Source organism: Mustelus asterias, unplaced genomic scaffold (assembly GCF_964213995.1).
Source record: "Mustelus asterias unplaced genomic scaffold, sMusAst1.hap1.1 HAP1_SCAFFOLD_2864, whole genome shotgun sequence".
Classification (NCBI taxonomy): Eukaryota; Metazoa; Chordata; class Chondrichthyes; order Carcharhiniformes; family Triakidae; genus Mustelus; species Mustelus asterias.
In genome coordinates, this window is record NW_027592809.1 from 35,001 (window position 1) to 45,058 (window position 10,058).

The 10,058-nt window shown below is 53.4% G+C and overlaps 1 protein-coding gene and 1 pseudogene across 1 annotated transcript in view; one reads left to right on the plus strand and one right to left on the minus strand.

The window, feature by feature from the left end:
* The window catches only part of LOC144490093 (TBC1 domain family member 10A-like), a 25,467-nt gene extending 25,357 nt beyond the window's left edge, over positions 1-110 (plus strand). The window contains exon 7 of the mRNA XM_078207901.1: positions 1-110. This exon is cut by the window's left edge and continues 1,826 nt beyond it. The gene's annotated coding sequence lies outside the window, so the exon portion shown is untranslated.
* Positions 111-1,687: 1,577 nt separating this feature from the next.
* On the minus strand, positions 1,688-9,040 carry LOC144490091 (galactosylceramide sulfotransferase pseudogene; annotated as a pseudogene).
* Between the last annotated feature and the right edge of the window lie 1,018 nt (positions 9,041-10,058).

The window sequence follows — 10,058 nt, forward strand, 5'->3', positions numbered from 1 at the left end:
CAGTGCTGAGGGAGTGCCGCACTGTCAGAGGGTCAGTGCTGAGGGAGTGCCGCACTGTCAGAGGGTCAGTGCTGAGGGAGTGCCGTACTGTCAGAACTAAAGGTTCCTGGGAGGTAAATGTGAACTTGTGTTCTCTCACCTCTGGTGACCTCTGACCTTTGAACCAGCAGTAATTGGGTGTGCGTTATTGGGGGTTGGGGACTCAGGGTGTGTAATACGCAGCAAATGCACTCCGGGAACCACTATTGGAACAACTCCCTCACGAACTGCGACTCGCCTGGGACGCCAGCAGCTGGTCTGTGTTGGGCTTGCATGTCAACAAATGAACACAAGAGGGCGTGTGCACAACGCAGCAATTGTTCTCTGAATGACCCCGAATCGCAGTAAGTGGGGAAACGGGGCTCCCCCCAAGACTGGACTTCAACCTTGAGTCGAAAATTAGACACGATGTAAAAAGTTTCACATGTTTAATGATTGTGAGTTGGGGGGTTTCTTTACATATGTCACATCAGAAATAAACATTGTTCCAAAGCGTGTCGTTATCTCATCCCCTTCATAGAACATTCCAGAATAGTTTTCCCCATCTCTCCCCCAGTAATCGGAACAGGAGGAGGCCATTCAGCCCCTTCTCCAGCCTGTTACACAGGAACAGGAGGAGGCCCCATTCAGCCCCTTCTCCAGCCTGTTACACAGGAACAGGAGGAGGCCCCATTTATGAGGAGGTTACTCCGTGAGGAGAGATTGAGTTGACTGGAGCCAGATAATTCCCCAGAGTTTAGACAGGATTTGAGAGGGTCAATGATGAGAGGCTCCACCCCACTCCTCCTATCCCAAACCACCCTCCCCCCACCCCGCCTGCAGAATCTGGACCCAGGGGTGGGGGGGATAAGTGGGGTGGCCATTTTGGTTGGGGATGAGGAGAAATCTCTTTGCTCAGAGGGTTGTGAACTTTTGGAACTCTGTTCCCCAGGGAGCTATGGACCCTCAGTCGCTGAGTCAATCCCAGATGGAGATGGAGAGGTTTTTCACACACACAGGGATGGAGTTGAAAATTGGACACACGGGCCTCTTCGAAGGTCCGAATGGTCTCCTCCTGCATCTGAGCCTTAGGATCATCTCTGTTGAGGAGTTGAATGGCCTCCTATTGTTCTGAGAGTGGGGGCACAGCCTCAAGAGGGAAGGGAAGGCAGAAGAGCCTACCCCTGTTGCTAATGGTAACAGGCTTGAGTGGGGATGTAGGCCTCAAAACTCCAGTTGCTAATGGTAACAGGCTTGAGAGGGGGATGTAGGCCTCAAACTCCAGTTGCTAATGATAACAGGCTTGAGAGGGGGATGCAGGCCTCAAAACTCCAGATGTTGATGGTAACAGGCTTGAGAGGGGGATGTAGGCCTCAAAACTCCAGATGCTGATGATAACAGGCTTGAGAGGGGAATGTAGCCTCAAAACTCCAGTTGCTAATGGTAACAGGCTTGAGAGGGGAATGTAGGCCTCAAAACATCAGTTGCTAATGGTAACAGACTTGAGAGGGGAATGCAGGCCTCGAAAAGAGGCCAACTATTGGCGTTGTAAGGGGCTCGAGAGGGAAGGGAAGGCTGAGGAGGCTCCATCTTGATACCTCCAGGCAGGAGGCCTGCTCACACATCCAGGCTCTCCCTCGCCACCCTTGCCCACCCCTGGCCCGCACGCTTACCAGTTAACCAGGTCGCGCAGGCTGGCCCAGAGCCTCATCTTCCACAGGCTGACGCCCATGTTGCCCATGTACTGGATCTCGGGGGTCAGCATGGTGTCGCACAGCACCCGGTGCGACTCCTCCACCTGCTGCTTGCGGTTATAGCCCACGATGCTGCGGTGCCCGGCAGGCTGCCAGGGACGGAAGGTGGCGTCGCGGACCTGGGAGGCATCCACCGGCCCCTCGCCCTCGATGCAGGCCTCCGCCATGCGGGTGTTCAGCCAGCGCAGCTCGGCTACCTCCCAGGCCATGCGCGTGCGTCCGAAATGTTCCACCCGCCTCCAGAAGGTGCGGTTGAAGTGGGCGTAGAGGAGAGTGTCCAGCTGGTTCCACTGGAGGGCCAGGTGCTCCAGCTGGGGGTCCAGGGGGGCCACCTCTCCGGCAGCCCGGCCATTCAGGCGGAAGTAGAGAATGTCCTCCATCTCCCAGCAAAGCAACTCCTTCAGCAGAACGAGCGACTCATCAAAATACTCCATCAACATCACCAGAGCGAACTGCGTCTCCAACTCCTGCAGGGGAGGACACAATCCAACACTCACTACTGCGCAGAAGAGGGCCATTCAGCCCATCAGATCAATACTGGCTCCCTCCCAGATCCGCACGGCTCATCCCATCAACCCCCCCCCGCCCCGCCTTCTCCCCGTAACCACACCCTGTACAACTGCATCAGGACATCCCTCAACTCAAAGCCTCACTCTGATGGCCAACATACCATTTGGCTGCTTTCCTCTCTCTCTAACCCAGGGATCAATGTGGTGACCAGAATTGAACCCAATACTCTAAGTGCGGCCTAACCAAAACTTTATAAACATGACATCCTGATTGATGTTAGAATTTTATAAGTTTCGAGTTTCGAGGAGATCACTTCTCACTAATAAATAAACTTTAAAACTTTATCCCTTTCGCCCCAAGAGCGATATCTAATTTCTTCCTGAAATCACACAACGTTTTGGCCTCAACTACTTTCTGTGGGAGTGAATTCCACACATTCACCTCCCTCTGGGTGAAGAAATTTCTCCTCACCTCAGTTCTGAAAGGTTTCCCCCTTATCCTCAAACTCTGACCCCTAGTTCTGGACTCCCCCCACCGTCGGGAACATTCTTTCTGAATCTACCCTGTCTAACCCTGTTAGAATTTTATAAGTTTCTATGAGATCCCCTCTCACTCTTCTAAACTCCAGTGAATATAATCCTAACCCACTTAGTCTCTCCTCATATGACAGACCTGCCATCCCAGGAATCAGCCTGGTAAACCTTCGCTGCGCTCCCTCTATAGCAAGGACATCCTTCCTCAGATAAGGAGACCAAAACTGCCCACAATACTCCAGGTGTGGCCTCACCAACGCCCTGTACAATTGCAGCAAAACATCCCTATCCCGATACTCAAATCCTCTCGCTATGAAGGCCAACATACCATTCACCTTCTTTACTGCCTGCTGTACCTGCGCGCTTACTCTCAGCGACTGATGCACGAGGACTCCAAGTCTCGGTGCACACTCCCCTGTCCCAACCGACTCGCGAACAGCTTCTTCCCTGCTGCTGTCAGACTTTTGAATCAACCTATCTTATATTAAGCTCATCTTTCTCTACACCCTAGCTCAACGGGGCGGCACGGTGGCACAGTGGTTAGTACTGCGCCTCACGGCGCCAGGGACCCGGGTTCGATTCCCAGCTTGGGTGACTGACTGTGTAGAGTTTGCATGTTCTCCCCGTGTCTGCGTGGGTTTCCTCCGGGTGCTCCGGTTTCCTCCCGCACTCCAAAGATGTGCCGGTTAGGGGGATTGGCCATGCTAAATTGTCCCTTAGTGTCCAAAGATGTGCAGGTTAGGTGGATTGGCCATGCTAAATTGTCCCTTAGTGTCCAAAGATGTGTAGGTTAGGGGGATTGGCCATGCTAAATTGTCCCTTAGTGTCCAAAGATGTGTAGGTTAGGGGGATTGGCCATGCTAAATTGTCCCTTAGTTACCAAAGATGTGCAGGTTAGGGGGATTGGCCATGCTAAATTGTCCCTTAGTGTCCAAAGATGTGCAGGTTATGTGGATTGGCCATGCTAAATTGTCCCTTAGTGTCCAAAGATGTGTAGGTTAGGGGGATTGGCCATGCTAAATTGTCCCTTAGTGTCCAAAGATGTGTAGGTTAGGGGGATTGGCCATGCTAAATTGTCCCTTAGTTACCAAAGATGTGCAGGTTAGGGGGATTGGCCATGCTAAATTGTCCCTTAGTGTCCAAAGATGTGCAGGTTAGGTGGATTGGCCGTGCTAAATTGTCCCTTAGTGTCCAAAGATGTGCAGGTTAGGTGGATTGGCCGTGCTAAATTGCCCCTTAGTGTCCAAAGATGTGCAGGTTAGGTGGATTGGCCGTGCTAAATTGTCCCTTAGTGTCCAAAGATGTGCAGGTTAGGTGGATTGGCCATGCTAAATTGTCCCTGAGTGTCCAAAGATGTGCAGGTTAGGTGGATTGGCCATGCTAAATTGTCCCTTAGTGTCCAAAGATGTGCAGGTTAGGTGGATTGGCCATGCTAAATTGTCCCTTAGTGTCCAAAGATGTGTAGGTTAGGTGGATTGGCCATGCTAAATTGTCCCTTAGTGTCCAAAGATGTGCAGGTTAGGTGGATTGGCCATGCTAAATTGTCCCTTAGTGTCCAAAGATGTGCAGGTTAGGTGGATTGGCCATGCTAAATTGTCCCTGAGTGTCCAAAGATGTGCAGGTTAGGTGGATTGGCCATGCTAAATTGTCCCTTAGTGTCCAAAGATGTGCAGGTTAGGTGGACTGGCCATGCTAAATTGTCCCTTCGTGTCCAAAGATGTGCAGGTTAGGTGGATTGGCCATGCTAAATTGTCCCTTAGTGTCCAAAGATGTGCAGGTTAGGTGGATTGGCCGTGCTAAATTGTCCCTTAGTGTCCAAAGATGTGCAGGTTAGGTGGATTGGCCGTGCTAAATTGTCCCTTAGTGTCCAAAGATGTGCAGGTTAGGTGGATTGGCTGTGCTAAGGGGAGGCAATGGCCGAGTGGTATTACCGCTGGACTATTAATCCAGAAACTCAGCTGATGTTCTGGGTACCCGGTGTGGTGAACCATCGTTGGTTTCCCACCAGGTAGTACTGAGCCAGGGTCTGGCCAGTACTATGAGTCTGTATATACGTTACTGTTGGGGTTAGGGTTGGGCTATTCTACATGTTACTGTTGGGGTTAGGGTTGGGCTGTTCTACCTGTAATATAGTTATTATGGTACAGCCCAGTCGGGCTCCGCCTCCTGGGAGAGGTATAAAGGCCTCAAGATAATCCTGAAAACATTTCAACCAGAGGTGTATAAAATTATGAAAGGCATAGATAGGGTGAACGGTGGGAAGCTTTTCCCCGGGTCGGTGGTGACGTTCACGAGGGGTCATAGGTTCAAGGTGAAGGGGGGGAGGTTTAACACAGATATCAGAAGGACATATTTCACACAGAGGGTCGTGGGGGCCTGGAATGTGTTGCCGGGCAAGGTGGTGGAGGCGGACACACTGGGAACGTTTAAGACTTATCTAGACAGCTATACGAACGGAGTGGGAATGGAGGGATACAAAAGAGTGGTCTAGTTTGGACCGGGGAGCGGCGCGGGCTAATTGTTCCTTGTTTCTCGTTTCAAGGCTTCATTCTATGATCATCTTGCTGGTGCCAGTACAGAGCGAGACTGCGGATAGTTGGGAACCTGTCTCGGGGGCAGGGAATTCATATGGTGTTCGTGGAAGTGGAAATGACTAGGGTTGGGAAGCATTTTCCGATCGGGGCCATTGAGATCTCCTGGACTCGTTTCGATCGCCTCAGGGGGTCGGAGAGGAATTTCCCAGATTTTTTTTCCCCCATATTGGCCCTGGGGTTTTCACTCTGGGTTTTCGCCTCTCCCTGGAGATCACATGGTCTGGAATGGGGGGGTGGGGGTGAGTTAATAGGTTGTAATGAACAAAGCATCGTAGCTGTGGGGGACAGCTCGGTGGATAGGATATTAGGATGTAGATAGGCTGGAAAATTGGGCGGGGATCCTGGATTCAGGATTCAATCCTGGACCGGGGAGCGGCGCGGGCTTGGAGGGCCGAGGGGCCTGTTCCTGTGCTGTATTGTTCTTTGTTCTTTGTTCAGTGGTCGAAGGTGTTGGAGGCGCCCGCCGCACGTGGGTCCAGCGTAAGCCGTTCGGGTTTAAGCATTTGCTCCATGCTCTCTGTGTCGTTTGTTTTTCAACGACGAGAGTTCAATTAGTAGTCAATAAAATTGATGCGCGATATAACTCACGAGGCTCGAGGTACTCGGGGAAATAAAGGCTTTTATTGACTACAACAGTAGAGCTACCACATATAATACACGATCCCAGACTGAGGGGTCCCAGACAGAGAAGTGACCTTTATACCTCTCCCAGGAGGTGGAGCCCGACTGGGATGTACCACAATAACTATATTACAGGTAGAACAGCCCAACCCTAACCTCAACAGTAACAAGTAGAACAGCCCAACCCTAACCCCAACAGTAACATATATACAGACTCATAGTACTGGCCAGACCCTGGCTCAGCACTACCTGGTGGGAACCAACGATGGTTCACCACAAGGATATCCTGGCACTGGAGGGGGTGCAGAGGAGATTCACTAGGTTGATTCCAGAGTTGAGAGGGTTGGCTTATGAGGAGAGACTGAGTAGACTGGGGCTATACTCATTGGAATTCAGAAGAATGAGGGGAGATCTTATAGAATCTTATAGATTATGAAGGATATAGATAAGATAGAAGCAGGGAAGTTGTTTCCACTGGCGGGTGAAACTAGAACTCGGGGGCATGGCCTCAAAATAAGGAGGAGCAGATTTAGGACTGAGTTGAGGAGGAACTTCTTCACACAAAGGGTTGTGAATCTGTGGAATTCCCTGCCCAGTGAAGCAGTTGAGGCTCCCTCATTGAATGTTTTTGAGGCAAGGATAGATAAATTTTTGAACAGTAAAGGAATTAAGGGTTATGGTGAGCGGGCGGGTAAGTGGAGCTGAGTCCCCAAAAAGATCAGCCATGATCTTATTGAATAGCGGAGCAGGCCCGAGGGGCCAGATGGCCGACTCCTGCTCCTCGTTCTTATGTTCTTTCCTCCTCCCCTCTGTACTCTATGAACGGTATGCTTTGTCTGTATAGCGCGCAAGAAACAATATTTTTCACTGTATCCCAATACATGTGACAATAATAAATCAAATCAAAAATGAATGAAGGGTTTGTCGTGTGAGGAACGGTTGAGGACTCTGGGTCTGTACTCGATGGAGTTTAGAAGGATGCGGGGGGATCTTATTGAAACTTACAGGATACTGCGAGGCCTGGATAGAGTGGACGTGGAGAGGATGTTTGCACGAGTCGGAGAGACTGGGATCCAAGGGTATGGCCTCAGACTAAAGGGACGACCCTTTAAAACAGAGATGAGGAGGAATTTCTTCAGCCAGAGAGCGGTGAATCTGTGGAACTCTTTGTCACAGAGGAGGCCGGGTCATTGAGTGTCTTTAAGACAGAGACAGACAGGTTCTTGATTAATAAGGGGATCAGGGGTTATGGGGAAAAGGCAGGAGAATGGGGATGAGAAAAATATCAGCCATGATTGAATGGTGGAGCAGACTCGATGGGCCGAGTGGGGTTATGCTGCAACTGTACAGGACCTTGGTGAGACCACATTTGGAATATTGTGTGCAGTTCTGGTCACCTCACTATAAGAAGGATGTGGAAGCGCTGGAAAGAGTGCAGAGGAGATTTACCAGGATGCTGCCTGGTTTGGAGGGTAGGTCTTATGAGGAAAGGTTGAGGGAGCTGGGGCTGTTCTCTCTGGAGCGGAGGAGGCTGAGGGGAGACTTAATAGAGGTTTATAAAATGATGAAGGGGATAGATAGAGTGAACGTTCAAAGACCATTTCCTCGGGTGGATGGAGCTATTACAAGGGGGCATAACTATAGGGTTCGTGGTGGGAGATACAGGAAGGATATCAGAGGTAGGTTCTTTACGCAGAGAGTGGTTGGGGTGTGGAATGGACTGCCTGCAGTGATAGTGGAGTCAGACACTTTAGGAACATTTAAGCGGTTATTGGATAGGCACATGGAGCACACCAGGATGGTAGGGAGTGGGATAGCTTGATCTTGGTTTCAGATAAAGCTCGGCACAACATCGTGGGCCGAAGGGCCTGTTCTGTGCTGTACTGTTCTATGTTCTATGTTTTATGTTCTATGGCCTCATTCTGCTCCTGTGTCCTTATGGATCTATTTGGCATTTTCCCACTCACACAAGTTGTTTTTTTATGTTTTATTTTTGTCACAAGTCGTCCGACATTAACACTGCAAGGAAGCTACTGTGAAAATCCCCTAGTTGCCACAGTCCAGCGCCTGTTTGGGTACACTGAGGGAGAATTTAGCACGGCCAATCCACCCTAACCTGCACATCTTTGGACTGTGGGAGGAAACCGGAGCACCCGGAGGAAACCCACGCAGACTCGGGGAGAATGTGCAGACTCCGCACAGACAGTGACCCGAGCCGGGAATCGAACCCGGGTCCCTGGCGCTGTGAGGCAGCAGCGCCAACCCACTGTGCCACCGAATCCCACTAAAGCATCTCTGTATCCTCCTCACAGCTCACCCTCCTGCCCAGCTCTCTGTGGCTGGAATTGAATTGCCTCCGCTTGCCCCATCGATCCATGTCTATGATTCTCCCCAACCCCGCGGCACCCAGCAACCCCTGTTTTAGCAATTCCGCCCCCACCCCCCAACCCTGTGGGGGGTTGGACCTCACCTTAAAGATGCCATTGAGGGCGGGGTCCAAGGGATCCATATCCTTATCATAGCCCAGGTCGAAGAACTGCAGGTTGCGGAGGTAGTGGCTGTTGTAGGCCCTGGGACCGTAGTAGGCCCAGGGATCGCGGAGGAAGGCGGCCATCTTGTGCGGCCCTGGGATGCGCCAGGTCAGTGGGATGGTGGGAGCGTAGTAATGGAAGCTGGATTCGAAGAGGGTGGACGGCAGCCGCAGGATGGTGAAGTAGAGGCGTTCGGTGGGCAGCAGCTGGCGCAGTTCGGCCTGGTCGAAGCGCATGTGGTTTGCGATGATGTTGTAGCAGGCTCCCGAGGTGTAGTCAGCGATGGCGCGCCGCTGGAAGGCCGAGGGGTAGAGGAAGTCATTGCTGCCGGAGGGGAAGGCGAACTTCAGCCGGTGTTTCTCCCCGTAGCGGAACAGGATGTTGAGCACCGTGCTGCTTCCAGCCTTGTGCGTCTTCAGGAACATCAGGTCCCACTGGGGGGAACAGGCCCGAGGCGTGGCCTGCTCGCTCAGGCCTGCCTGCCGGGGACAGGTCCGGGGCAACGGGCTACTGGGGAGAGAGAGGGCGGAGGAGGAGGAGGGAGGGGGGAGGAGGGGGGAGGGAGGGGGGAGGAGGGGGGAGGGGGAGGGAGGGGGGAGGGGTAGGAGGGAGGGGGAAGAGAGAGGGGGGAGGGGGAAGAGAGAGGGGGGAGGGGTAGGAGGGAGGGGGGAGGGGGAAGAGAGAGGGGGAGGGGGGAGGGGGAGGAGGGAGGGGGAGGAGGGAGGAGGGGGAGAGAGGGAGGGAGGGGGAGGGGGAGGGGAGGGAGGGGGAGGGAGGGGGAGGGGAGGGAGGGGGAGGGGGAGGGAGGGGGAGGGGGAGGGAGGGGGAGGAGGAGGGAGGGGGAGGGAGGGGGAGGGAGGGGGAGGGAGGTGGAGGGGGAGGGAGGGGGAGGGAGGGGGAGGGGGAAGGGGAGGGAGGGGGAAGCGGAGAGAGGGGGAAGGGGAGAGGAGGAGGAGGGAGGGGGAGGGGGAGGGAGGGGGAGGGAGGGGGAGGGAGGGGGAGGGGAGGGAGGGGGAAGCGGAGAGAGGGGGAAGGGGAGAGGAGGGGGAGGGGTAGGGGAGGGGAAGGAGGGAGGGGGGGATGGGGGGAGGTGGAGGGCGGGGTGAGGGGGAGGAGGGAAGGGGGTGAAAGGAGAAGGGGGGAGGGAGGGAGGGGGGATGGGGACAAATACCGAACAAGTGACATTTATCCGAATGGGAAACAACGGAAAACATTCCACACTGAAGACACTTCACCCCTACACCCCTCCCTATCCCTGTACCCTCCTCCAGCCCCTACACCCCTCCCTATCCCTGTACCCTCCTCCAGCCCCTACACCCCTCCCTATCTCTGTAACCTCCTCCAGCCCCTACACCCCTCCCTATCTCTGTAACCTCCTCCAGCCCCTACACCCCTCCCTATCTCTGTAACCTCCTCCAGCCCCTACACCCCTCCCTATCTCTGTAACCTCCTCCAGCCCCTACACCCCTCCCTATCCCTGTAACCTCCACCAACCCC